Raw genomic sequence first — 13,321 nt, forward strand, 5'->3', positions numbered from 1 at the left:
CAAAACCATTATATATGGCTTAACTTCTATAAAGCCATTTTTATGCAATCTCTTTCAAGAAACTTTATTTATTTATTTATGTTTCTGTATTATAAAAATGAGCATTGTATTTGAATATAAACATGAACATGCATTCCCTGAACAATAACAAACCCTTTTATTTATCAAAATAAACAGAAAATAGAAAAAAAAGTTTAGTTATTTATAGTAAAATTTATTTTAGTTACAAAGTTATTTTGATTTGAAAAAGTATTAACTTGATATTATATGTAAATCATATCACTTGATATTGTGATTATTACAATTGCATATATTTTTTTAAACAGATAAATCCACATTTCTTAAAGGAATAGTTAAAATTTACAAAATTAAACTTTGCTGTAAATTTACTAACCGACAGGCCAACCAAGATGTAGATGAGTTTCTTCATTGGAACATTGCATTATATAACTGGAACGAGCAATATTATGGATATATTAGCCAGTATTTTAGTAAGAACACTGTTTAATAATGATTATTATTAAACATTCATTAATATCAATATTAATATTAATATTATTATTAATAATAATAATAATAATAATAATAATAATAATTATTTTGATTTGAAAAAGTATTAACTTGATATTATATGTAAATCATATCACTTGATATTGTGATTATTACAATTGCATATATTTTTTTAAACAGATAAATCCACATTTCTTAAAGGAATAGTTAAAATTTACAAAATTAAACTTTGCTGTAAATTTACTAACCGACAGGCCAACCAAGATGTAGATGAGTTTCTTCATTGGAACATTGCATTATATAACTGGAACGAGCAATATTATGGATATATTAGCCAGTATTTTAGTAAGAACACTGTTTAATAATGATTATTATTAAACATTCATTCATATTAATATTAATATTAATAATAATAATAATAATAACAAATAAATAAATAAATATATTATATACTGTAGATAGATAGATAGATAGATAGATAGATAGATAGATAGATAGATAGATAGATAGATTGATTGATTGAGATTGAACAGACACAGCTTTCCGCTTCATAAGACTTGATTACTTGTGGATTAGTGTGATGTTTTTATTAGATGTGTGGACGCTCATTCTGACGGCACCCATTCACTGTAGATGATCCATTGGTGAGCAAGTGATGTAATGCTACATTTTTACAAATCTGTTATAATGAAGAAACAAATTAATCTACATCTTGGATGGCCTGAGGGTGAGTACATTTTCAGCAGCTTTTCATATTTCAAGTTGTGCCTACAGCCCAATTGTGCCCTACAGTTTCCATTGGCGCCTGCCTGTGGGCCAAGAAAAAAGTAAGACATATTTGTTTAATATACATTGCAACTAATGACTGGTGCTTAGCAAACCTTAATAAAGGTTTGAAAATTGTAATTCGGTGCATTGGAATCAAGTCAAGTCAAGTCTGCTTTATTGTCAATTCTTCCACATGTACAGCACATACACACAGAGAATTGAAACTGTGTTACTCTCAGACCCTTGGTGCATACAGATAACACTAACAGTAGAACATAAATACAGATAGATACAGATTAAATATAAAAATACAACTATACAAATATACAAAACAGGTAAAAAATATATATGAAGCAGCAGAATAACTCTAATATAATTGTACTTTGACTAATCTCAGTGAAGTGTCCAGGCATAATAATCCTAATCAATTAAAACCTGAAGGATCACATCTGGGAATGCAGTTCTGGATCTGATTTGTTTCAACAGAATGCATTAGCCGTATCAAGATTTCGGCACAGAGCTGCCCTTCAGGGTTAGAACAGGGTGCAACAGACAACAGCCTCCAAACACCTGAACGGCCAAATTGGTTTTTGAGACGTGGCCTCTTTAGTGAAGGAGAACCGGTGCTAGAACCTGTCCATCATTCTGCTGTCCTCCAGCCCTGAAGATTTAGAAAGGAGCAACCGGAGAAGACGAAGAGAGAGGAAATGAGCGCAAAGTTTCCTCTTGAGGGACCGAGTGACAAGTGAATCTGTGGAGTGACTTAAAATAAATGCAAAAACACCCAATATGATAAATGGTGTGGCTTTAGCTCAGAGGTTGCTTGGTGAACAGCGCCTCGAGGGACATCTCTCAAATCGACACCGATAGTGAGCGGTCTAATTTAGCCCAGAAGTCGAGATGCTATGTTTTTTTTTTTTGCCATGCAAAAAAGGAGACAGGAGTCCTCTGTGAACGCAAACTGACGGCCACTGCATAAGTTGGACTTGACGTGCTTGATTGCCGCTTTATATATTTTTCCTCCTGTTCCTTCAGCCTCAGGAATACATTATTGGCATAGCCTGTTACCATGACAACACCTTCTCTTTACTTGACATTGTGGAAGTGTCTGAGAGCTGATCTGTTGATGCTATTAATTAAAACTCCTTCTTAGCTGAACGAGAGCACTTTGTATAGCGAGATCCATCTGTAGGCGTTTATCATATGTGGCTGGCAAGATATGTGCGGTATCAGTGACCGATGTGTAATATGTACCAATATTCAAAAATATCTTAAAATATAGACTAAAATATCCACTGAAGCACGGCGGCAGTCTGTTTTTTTTTTTCTTTTTCTTTGGAGTTAAAAACATGCTAGATTTGATAGTACTTAGATAAGATTTTTGCTTAAAACTTGTTCTTCATAGTTCAGGAGAATACATGAGGTTGGGTATAATTTAAACCTTACATGTGCAATGACAATAAAGTTGAATCTAATCTATATATATATATATATATATATATTCTCTTCATGAGTGCAATCTTTTAAAATCAGTATGCAGTAAGAATGAATGTCATGCAAAGTCTTTAAATAAAAAAAGATATATCTGATAAGTGATAATAAATGTAAATGCTTTGCAAAATGTTCCTTTTAAAAGAGAAAAATTCCTTTTTAATATCAGAAATTACTTGAAAAACTCTAAAATGTGTGCAAACCAAACATATGCACTTGTAATCTGAGAGTCAAGTTAAATTAATTTTTATTTAATTTTATGTTTTGTTCAACACTAAGGCTACGTCCACAAAGTGCACACTCTGAGCTTTAATTTGAGGGTACTCTCATCAAAATTGGAGGAAAGGTTAAGGAATTACTTGAATCCACCTTACTTTAATATGTATCTCCCCCCTTTTTCAAGGGACCAAAAGTAATTGGACAGTTGACTCAAAAGCCATTTCATGGACAGACGTGGGCTATTCCTTTGTTATTTCTACATCAGTTAAGCAGGTAAAAGTTCTTGAGTTGATTCTAAGTGTGCCATTTGCATTTTGAAGCTGTTGCTCTGAACCCACAACAATGCGGTCAAAGGAGCACTCCATACAAGTGAAACAGACAATTGTTAGGTTTCAAAATCAAACCAAATTCACCAGAGAGATAGCAGGAACATTACGAGTGGCCAAATCAACAGTTTGCTACTTCCTGAGAAAAAAAAAAAAAGAACGCACTAGTGAGCTAGTGAAAACCACATAAAAAGGCCTGGACGTTCACAGAGGTCAACAGTGGTAGATGATTGGAGAATCCTCTCCAGGAGGTGGGTGTGTCACTGTCAAAGTTTAAAATCAAGAGAAGACTTCATGAGAGCAAATACAGAGGGTTCACCACAAGGTGCAAACAAGGCCAGATTAGACTTTAAAAAAATAAAAAATAAAAAAAAACATTTAAAAAAAGCCAGACCACATCTGGAAAAGCATTCTTTGGGCAGCTAAAATTAAGATCAACCTGTACCAGAATGACGGGAAGAAAAAAAAGTACGGAGAAGGCTTGGAGCAGCTCATGATCCAAAAATCATGAATTAAATCATTTTAATTCAATTAGATCCTTGAATTAAAGCTTAAAGTCTGCACTTCAATTTCATCTTTCATTTTAATTTAATTTTAATAATTTCATTTGCATTACTATTCTGGTGGCATACATAGCCACATATCACTTTCACTGACTTTTTCATTAACTGTTCCCTCCTGGTGGAATGACCTGCATAAATCAATCCGAGCAGCTGAGTCCTTAACCATCTTCAAGAAACGACTAAAAATACATCTGCTCCACCTTTATTTGACCCTCTAACTCTAGCACTTTCTATTCTGTTTTAAATCTGCTTTATCTATATTTATCTTCTTTTTTTTATAAAAAAAAAAAAAACACTAGCTTTCTATTTTTTCTATTTCACTGACTTTTTCATTAACTGTTCCCTCCTGGTGGAATGACCTGCATAAATCAATCCGAGCAGCTGAGTCCTTAACCATCTTCAAGAAACGACTAAAAATACATCTGTTCCACCTTTATTTGACCCTCTAACTCTAGCACTTTCTATTCTGTTTTAAATCTACTTTATCTATATTTATCTTCTTTTTTTTATATAAAAAAAAAAAACACTAGCTTTCTATTTTTTCTATTCTATCTACTTTTTTTTCTTTGTGTGTGTGTGTGTGTGTCTTTTGTTAGTTATGACTGTTTTTATTGTCCTCATTTGTAAGTCGCTTCGGATAAAGCATCTGCTAAATGACTAAATGTGTAAATGTAAATGTGATAATATGAGCGAAAATATGCTTTCAGAGGAATTGTCAATTTTTGCTAATGAATTAAAATAATAATAATAATAATAACAAGCATCATAATAAGCATAGAATAAGCTTCCTTGCCTTGCAAATATAAAGTTAGACATAACAATTCTAATTACATAGAATTACAGCCCTGATAATTCAGTATGGTCATTGTCAAATGGAAAAAGTTCATAGTTTGAGTTGTTTTAACATAATTTGAGCATCATTTGAGACATTGTTGTCTTTTGAAATACCAGACAAGACACCTTACTTACTGAGATATTTTCTCAGAAAAAATAAATAAAATCTGGAGATTTAAGCAACGGCTAAATTTGCAATGCAGATATTAAAATCTATAGGATATTTTCCTATAGGCACCATTGTTTGTTTGTAAACTCGAAATCTCTAAAAAGCCTATATAATATGTAGCAACTAAAAGTTGAGCAAGTAGTTTTGGTTTAAAGGGCTGGCAGTTTTGCAGCGAGAGCAGGAAAGTATTTATAAAGCAGGTGTCATTTATTGAAAAGACAAGAGCAGGAACTAGAGCAAAAATGATTGCCTTATTCTTTACTGAAGCTCACAAGAGAATATGGACTGGCTCAGACTCTAGAGCTGGCGCAGTAAGGCCAATCTGATGGTGATGGAGTACAGTTTGATAACAAATATAACTATATCCATCCTCCACACTCCACTCAGGGCTGTCCATAACTCAAGCAGTCCACTGATAACATTACACTTACAATGCACAAGTTACGTGTTTGTTTGTTTGTTTGTTTGTTGCCTTTCATGCTTTCTTCCTGAGGTTGAGTCAGCATGGCAGCTAATAGCTTCCATTTTCATAATGCTTTGAAGTGAGACCTTTTTTTTAATCTACAGTCTTTTTTTATAAAAGAAGAAAATGTGGGTGTCATACATCATAGCTTTACAGAATCTGCACAATGTTTTATCAAAAAATATGAAGGATTATAAAAACTGAATTTGTATACTGCCTGATTTGGATTAACATATCATATTTAACATATATTTAAATACATTCCACAAGACAAAATTATGATGGAATTTAGTTTTATAATGAATGGCCTTTTATTGTGGACAGCCTAAGGCACACCTGTGCAATAATCATGCTGTCTAATCAGCATCTTGATATGCCACACCTGTGAGGTGGATGGATTATCTCGACAAAGGAGAAGTGCTCACTAACACAGATTTAGACAGATTTGTGAACAATATTTGAGAGAAATAGGCCTTTTGTGTACATAAAAAAGTCTTAGATCTTTGAGTTCAGCTCATGAAAAATGGGGGCAAAAACAAAAATGTTGCGTTTATAATTTTGTTCAGTGTAGCTATTTTACACTTTAGAGAAGCCAAGTTGCGATACCGAACAGGACCACATGGAGATACCAAAAAAAAACCTAAACCAACTGTCTGCTGACTGCATATATCTACAGTACACGGATTCATTCAGTATAACTAAACACAGCAACATACACATGCCAAATCAAAACATTATCGTGAATGTGTGTGGAAACAACGTGAATGTACGGAAATGTCTGTGCCTGTGCATAAATACAATGTGCGATCAGTGCATCAAGAGCACTTATACACACATTATTATAACGGACTCACGTATGCTTACTGTACGACTCCTGTACGCCACCAGAATCATCTCGTCTTTACCTTGATTGCAGTCTTCATCCATCAAAACTTTACTAGCGAGACTGGTTATCCAGTCGAGAAACCGTAGTTTGCGTCTCATCTAGCCATACAGCGGTGGTATGTGTTGACAATCCGTTCAGTCTGTACTGTACAAGCGTGTGACATGTGAGGGCTCGCGCTCTTCAGAGACAATCACAGAAAATGACAGAGCTTGTGTTTAAAAGCGAAACACACTGGAATTAATAATTCACTGAAAACGCAACGCGAGTCTCTGTTCTCTCTGCAATCTCTAATGTAATCAGCCTGGTTTCCTTTATATTAGCGCTGTTTTGGACGGATTGTTTGAAAGCATTCGCTTACTGGATCATTGGACTGAAAACTTTCCCGGAGTTTTGCAGCTTATAATGATCTAATCGCAAGCAGAGTAGCAAAATTGGGTTAAAGGGTTAGAATAGAAATTGTGCTTCAGTAATTTTGCGTTAAATTATTATAATGCGTTAAGGATTGTAAAATTAATCGCATGTGTTAACGCATTAACGATGACAGCCTTAATATATATATATATGCATACTAATATATATATATATATATATATATGCATACTAATATGGATTAATTTGGGGAAGGCAGCTATTACAGTCACTGAAGCCAAGAAAGATGAAACATCTCACTTTTAAGATTTTATTTCAATTGTTATTATTATTTTTTAATAAGAATGCAGACCTAACTGTATTTTGTGTCAATATATTTGTTAATTATTTGCTTTGACTGCACATAATATCCATATTTGCGATGTTGCAGTATGCTTGTTTAATGAGAATCATCCTCAGGAAGTTACAGTTACATTTATTTTGATCTAATGGTGAGATGCAAGTCTCTTGCTGTGGGTTTCAGCAGTTCGCTAAACAGCTCTGTGTCATCATATGTCAAAACTACTGTCTGTTTACAAGATTCTTTCTTTTTTCTTTTTCTTTTTCTTTTTCTTTTTCTTTTTTCCCCCCAAAACTATGCCACACACCAGTCTCTGTGGCCCTGGAGAAGAGTTTTCACAATGAACCCAAGGTGAAATGAACTTTCCTGTATCTCCACATCAGAAAAAAAGCAAAAGCAGCGGTGGCCATGGAAACAACTCAAGTGGAAGAGATCTAGAAGAAACTGATCATTTCCTCGTCTCTAAAGCTATGCAGGTTTTGTTTTTATTTAATTTTTTTATTGAGTATGAATAGTCCTATATAACTCGAATTTCAAGCTCTGATTATAGAACAAGAACCTTGAAGGTTTGCTTCCAAAGCTTTCTTCAAATGAGCTACAATTGAAGCACATGGGCTTTAGTGTAAAAAAAATGGGGAGACGAATGAAAACAGAACAAACATCAGATACTGTATGAAAGAGATGGGAGTCATTTAACCTGCTTAACTTCAGCCTGCAGCTCTGTTAGAACAAAATAATTACTACAGACACAAATATCCAGCATCAGTAGCTGCCAACTGAGCAAGCAGCTTTAACATTATGAGTAAGCTATAATGGGACGGTGCCTTGAGCAGTAAATACAAGCGCAACTCCCCGCCTCAAACGGCTTTGGCTTTCAGTTCCACATTATTCCGTTCTGTGAAAAGGATAACTGCAAGATGATTTGAATGCATGATAGGAATGCAGGGTGCTATGCAGCTAAATGGTCAAATGATTTGGGAATGTCTGGGAGGTGAAGGAGTGATTCAGAAGCAGGTTGCTGCAGTGGGCACGAGTTCGGTTTGTGAAGCAACACTGCACCCTTGTGTCAAATGAGTGCTTTTCAGTGCCTGCAGATATGTCTCCACAGCAACTGTTGACTAGGAGTTTTACTGCTGTCTTTGGGTATGCATTTTGCAGAACAGTGATGCAATGATACTCCCCGCCTCAAACGGCTTTGGCTTTCAGTTCCACATTATTCCGTTCTGTGAAAAGGATAACTGCAAGATGATTTGAATGCATGATAGGAATGCAGGGTGCTATGCAGCTAAACGGACAAATTATTTGTGAATGTCTGGGAGGTGAAGGAGTGATTCAGAAGCGGGTTGCTGCAGTGGGCACGAGTTCGGTTTGTGAAGCAACACTGCACCCTTGTGTCAAATGAGTGCTTTTCAGTGCCTGCAGATATGTCTCCACAGCAACTGTTGACTAGGAGTTTTACTGCTGTCTTTGGGTATGCATTTTGCAGAACAGTGATGCAATGAAAACACTGCAACATACTGGATACAATGTAACACTTTTTCACTTATATCATTTGCCAGTATTACTTATTACCAGAAGCTTTTCTCAAAAATGTTCAATTGCATGTTGCAAAACTACTAAAATGCAACATTTCTTAATTATTAATACTGAATAAATAACTTGGGTTCAGCTAAAGAAGCATTTGACATTCAAAAACAAAGTCTTTTTATTCGATAATATATTAATTTATAGCTTACTGTATGTGACAGCATTTGCCACTATTTGCATAATATTATGCAACGAAGAAAAACAAATGCATTTAATTTAGTTTCTACAGTGTTCAGGTGTGTGTGGTTGCTGAAATCCACTAGATGGCGATAAAGTAGTACACATGCTCCTGCATTACACTGTGTGTGTGTGTGTGTGTGTGTGTGAGTGTGTGTGTGTGTGCTGTGTTCCAGAATGACTCCAGTCGCAGATCTGCACCTGCTCTAGGGGAGTATATTTAGTCTGCAAACCCCTCAACTGTGTGTAATGAGACATAATTCTCAATCCTACATGAGTCACAGGCCGCAGTGTACGTCATCACTGGGACACCGCTAGAGAAAAATCAAACATTTCTGCTTTTCATCTGGAATTATTGACCATTACTCTACTAATGTCAAGCAATATCTGTGATCCCACTGGATATTATATTGAAAGGGACCAAGAGACAAGGCCTTATGAATATTTACCACAGTTCTGACAGAAATGCCATAACTATTGTTACTATTATCTGTATACATTTCAAGATATTTCTGTTTTATTTTTGTAGAGTATTTGACTTGAAATTGAAAGCAGTGTCATATTTGTAATATAATATAATATAATATAATATAATATAATATAATATAATTATTCCTATATATTATTATATTATATTTGTTATATTGCATGATATACTTTTTGAAATAAGTCTCTCAAGCTCACCAAGGGTGCATTCATTTGACCAAAAATACAGTAAAACAGCAATAGTGTGAAATATTATTAGAATTTAAAGTAGCTGCCTTCCAGTTGAATATATACTAAAATGTAATTTATTCCTGTGACGGTCAAGCTGAATTTTCAGCATCATTACTCAAGTCTTCAGTGTCACATGATCCTTTAAAAATCATTATAATATGCTGATTTGCTGCTTAAGAAACATTTCTTTTTATTATCAATGTTGGAAAATATTGTGCTGCTTAATGTATTTATTTATTTTTTTATTTACTTTTTATGAATTGAATATGCTTTTGCTGAATAAAAATATTCATTTCTTTCACACAAAAAAAACAAAAAAACTCCTCACTTTTTAAAAGTAGTATACACTAAGCATTAAATACTCACCACTACACTTCAAAACACAATTTCCTCAACTTTAATCTCTACAGCACTACAGCAGTAATTTGTCTACAGTAATTTTAAGATAGATATGTAGACATGCATTAATGTAAATGCATTAATGTAAATACAGATTTCAGCTTTCTGTCTTTTCAGTCTTGCTCCTTGAATAGATGACTGAAAAGTATGAGCTGGCGATTGGGATTCAGTCCTGATGGGTCTGCCTTTGAATGCTAAGGAGGGGCAAGGCTGGCAGGGCCATAAAGGCCTTCGTTATGGGGCCGTTAGGGCAGGAGTGGGTCGGGGGAGTACCTGTGGTGGTGCCAGACACTGTGGGGATTGTGAATGCTGCTGGGGCCAGCTGGGGACGGACAGAAGGCTCTCAGTGGTGGGCAGGAAGTGGCAGCGAGGGCTCTAACACAATGCCACACTCACAACAGCACCAAGCCAAATACCGCAAGGTCATCAGAGCTGCCAAGACTCAAATGCAAGTCTCAATCATTTTTCTTTAACACTTGGAGGGAAAACTCTAGTTGGACCATGAAAAATCAACATTTTTCATTCTTTGAAATGAATGAGTTTGATGTACGATGCAACCATACTTTGACTTCCAGGAGGTAAACATTTTCCCCAAATGCATAAGCACATAACCAAGCTCATTTACACACCAACAACACCTATTTAGAGTTTAGAAGCCAGTCATGGCTAAATAATATAAAGGATGGATACTATTATTATTTACATGCAACAATGGTGGTTATGTGGAAGGCTTTTTTCTCTTCCACTATACTGTTTAATCAATTATTAGAGTCAGAAAAGGTGTGAAATGGACACTACACTATGTTTTGATGCATTAAATTGTGACTAACGTTATAAGTTAAATAACTGAAATGATGCATTTCCATATGGAAATATGATGCAAATCACCTTGTGAATGATTGGTTCTCATTTGGTTTGTGCATCCCAACAGAGTGCCAAAATTGACTAGCACACAACATGTAAATACTACTACTACTACTACTAATAATAATCATGATAATAATAAAACAATTAAAGTAATACTAATTCCTGCTGCCAATAATGCACTCCTTAAAACAAAACATTTATCTCCATTACCTGTATAAAATGTTGGTGTTTTGTTTTTCTTTTTGTTCATGGCTTCTGTGATTAACCCTCTTGGGTCTGAGGGGGTTTGGGGGCACTGGAGAAGTTTTGACATCCCCTGACATTTGTGCTTTTTTCTTAGAAACGTATACACTGTAATCAGCACAAACTGGGCTACAACAATATGTAATCAGCATGTATGTACAAATGTGTATTTCTGAGAAAATAAGGTTTATGTGTGGTTAGTAAAAAAAAAGTCACTGAAATAAGGTTATGAAACACATACAGAACATCTGTTCACAGAACTTTTGAGAACTGAATATGCTAGATCAGAGTTTTTGCTACACAATGATGTGAAAATCATCCTGTTCACTCATTCACAGAAAACAATATATTGATTTAACCTTTGTAAGACATGTTTCTGAGAAAAAATTGTGATATGTACATTTTTACTATTTTTACTATTTTTACTATATCTTGCAATTGAGAGAGAAACAGTCTGAATTGTGAGATAAGTCACAATTACCTTTTTTTAATATATACAGAACAAAATCTTCACTATAGTATATATATGCAACCAGTGTGTGAATTATTCAATGTCATTCTGGGGAGTCAAATTTTAAAGGAATTTCTGTTAGTAATTTTATGGTTGCAATGTCTTGAGATTTCATCGCTCTCAAACATGTGCAACACTTTTTTTTTCTTCCCCATTTTATTCTCTCCCAGACTTCATTTATATGATAAATCATAAATTATAAATAATTGAATTGAATTTTAATATATAGCCTATTATAAAATATATCAAAATAGAAAAATAGGTTATACACTACAAAAAAATTAAAAATCAACTGCACGTTTTCCAGTTTACAAAACCTTTTGAGTCTAAAATACAAAAAAATATAAATTTTCTTGAAACTTCATAAAAAACGTTGTCATTCAAAATTATGCAAATATTGTCCCAACTTGTCAAACACATTTGTCTGAAAAAATAATTTCATTTTGGTAAAATGTTAAGGCTTTGTGAGTTCCCAGCATGCATTGCGACATCAATAAATGATGCAGTTATTGTTATATGATTATTGTTTGCTGACTTAATTTAAACTATTTTGTTGTTGTTTTATCATTATTGTTAGTTATTTTTTTTCTTCCCCATTTTATTCTCTCCCAGACTTCATTTATTTGATAAATCATAAATTATAAATAATTGAATTGAATTTTAATATATAGCCTATTATAAAATATATCAAAATAGAAAAATAGGTTATACACTACAAAAAAATAAAAAATCAACTGCACGTTTTCCAGTTTACAAAACCTTTTGAGTCTAAAATACAAAAAAATATATATTTTCTTGAAACTTCATAAAAAACGTTGTCATTCAAAATTATGCAAATATTGTCCCAACTTGTCAAACACATTTGTCTGAAAAAATAATTTCATTTTGGTAAAATGTTAAGGCTTTGTGAGTTCCCAGCATGCATTGCGACATCAATAAATGATGCAGTTATTGTTATATGATTATTGTTTGCTGACTTAATTTAAACTATTTTGTTGTTGTTTTATCATTATTGTTAGTTATTTGTTGTACTGTGATGAAAAGAGCTAAACTTTTTATCTTAGCATTTGTTGGTTGTCACCATTCTTAAAGTCTCTGTGTCTAGTTTTGAAGCCTAGAGTGTTCAGCCACTCTTATCCATTTCCCGGATGTCTTAGTCTGGTAAGTTATTTTATAAACAAAGACAATGTTGTCTACATATTAGACTAAGTTATCCATTAATGTTTGTCATTCATAAATAAACATAACCTTGACAATGGGATGACATTAAAAAAAAAAGTTCTTCCAGGAAACAGAGAAAAATAAATTACCTCAACGACAGTAATTGTTGTTTCAGTTAATTTTCAGTATTTTTCTATTAGCAACATAAGACAATCAGCATTGCATGAACAAACAATTTTACATTGGCTAACATCTCGGTTACGTATGTAACCCTCATTCCCTGAAGGAGGGAACGGAGACGTCACGTTGGTGACCGACAAATTGGGATCATGCTTAGAGAGACCAATCCACTTTGACTGTAAACTAAATGAACCAATGCACATTGGCATGCGGTAATTGCATCCAGCTGCCGCTGATCACAGCGTGAGCATAAAAAGGCAGCCGGTGCAATGCATACCAGGTTTTTGCTGAGGAGCCGAGCCGGTGACCGGCCGTTCAGCAGTGGTACAGCAGCCGTGGTGATGGGACGTGACGTCTCCATTCCCTCCTTCAGGGAACGAGGGTTACGTACGTAACCAAGATGTTCCCTTTCAGTCGTCGGTGACCGACAAATTGGGATCCCTACCGTCAATGCGTCATGGATGCTGCCCCTTCCAGGGTCCTGTGCGAGCTGCCTGCACCCCTTTTTGGGGTAGGCCGGGGCTCGCAACAAGAAGACCAG

At 34.5% G+C, this 13,321-nt stretch overlaps 1 long non-coding RNA gene across 1 annotated transcript in view; it reads right to left on the bottom strand.

Moving 5' to 3' along the window:
• Nucleotides 1–2,761: 2,761 nt before the first annotated feature.
• The window catches only part of LOC107574456 (uncharacterized), a 22,744-nt gene continuing 12,184 nt past the window's right edge, over nt 2,762–13,321 (bottom strand). Inside the window, exon 3 of the long non-coding RNA XR_001607676.1 lies at nt 2,762–2,781. This is a non-coding gene — a long non-coding RNA (uncharacterized lncRNA). The remainder of the gene's footprint in view (nt 2,782–13,321) is intronic.

This window comes from Sinocyclocheilus grahami, unplaced genomic scaffold (assembly GCF_001515645.1).
Source record: "Sinocyclocheilus grahami isolate Dianchi unplaced genomic scaffold, SAMN03320097.WGS_v1.1 scaffold2236.1, whole genome shotgun sequence".
Lineage (NCBI taxonomy): Eukaryota > Metazoa > Chordata > Actinopteri > Cypriniformes > Cyprinidae > Sinocyclocheilus > Sinocyclocheilus grahami.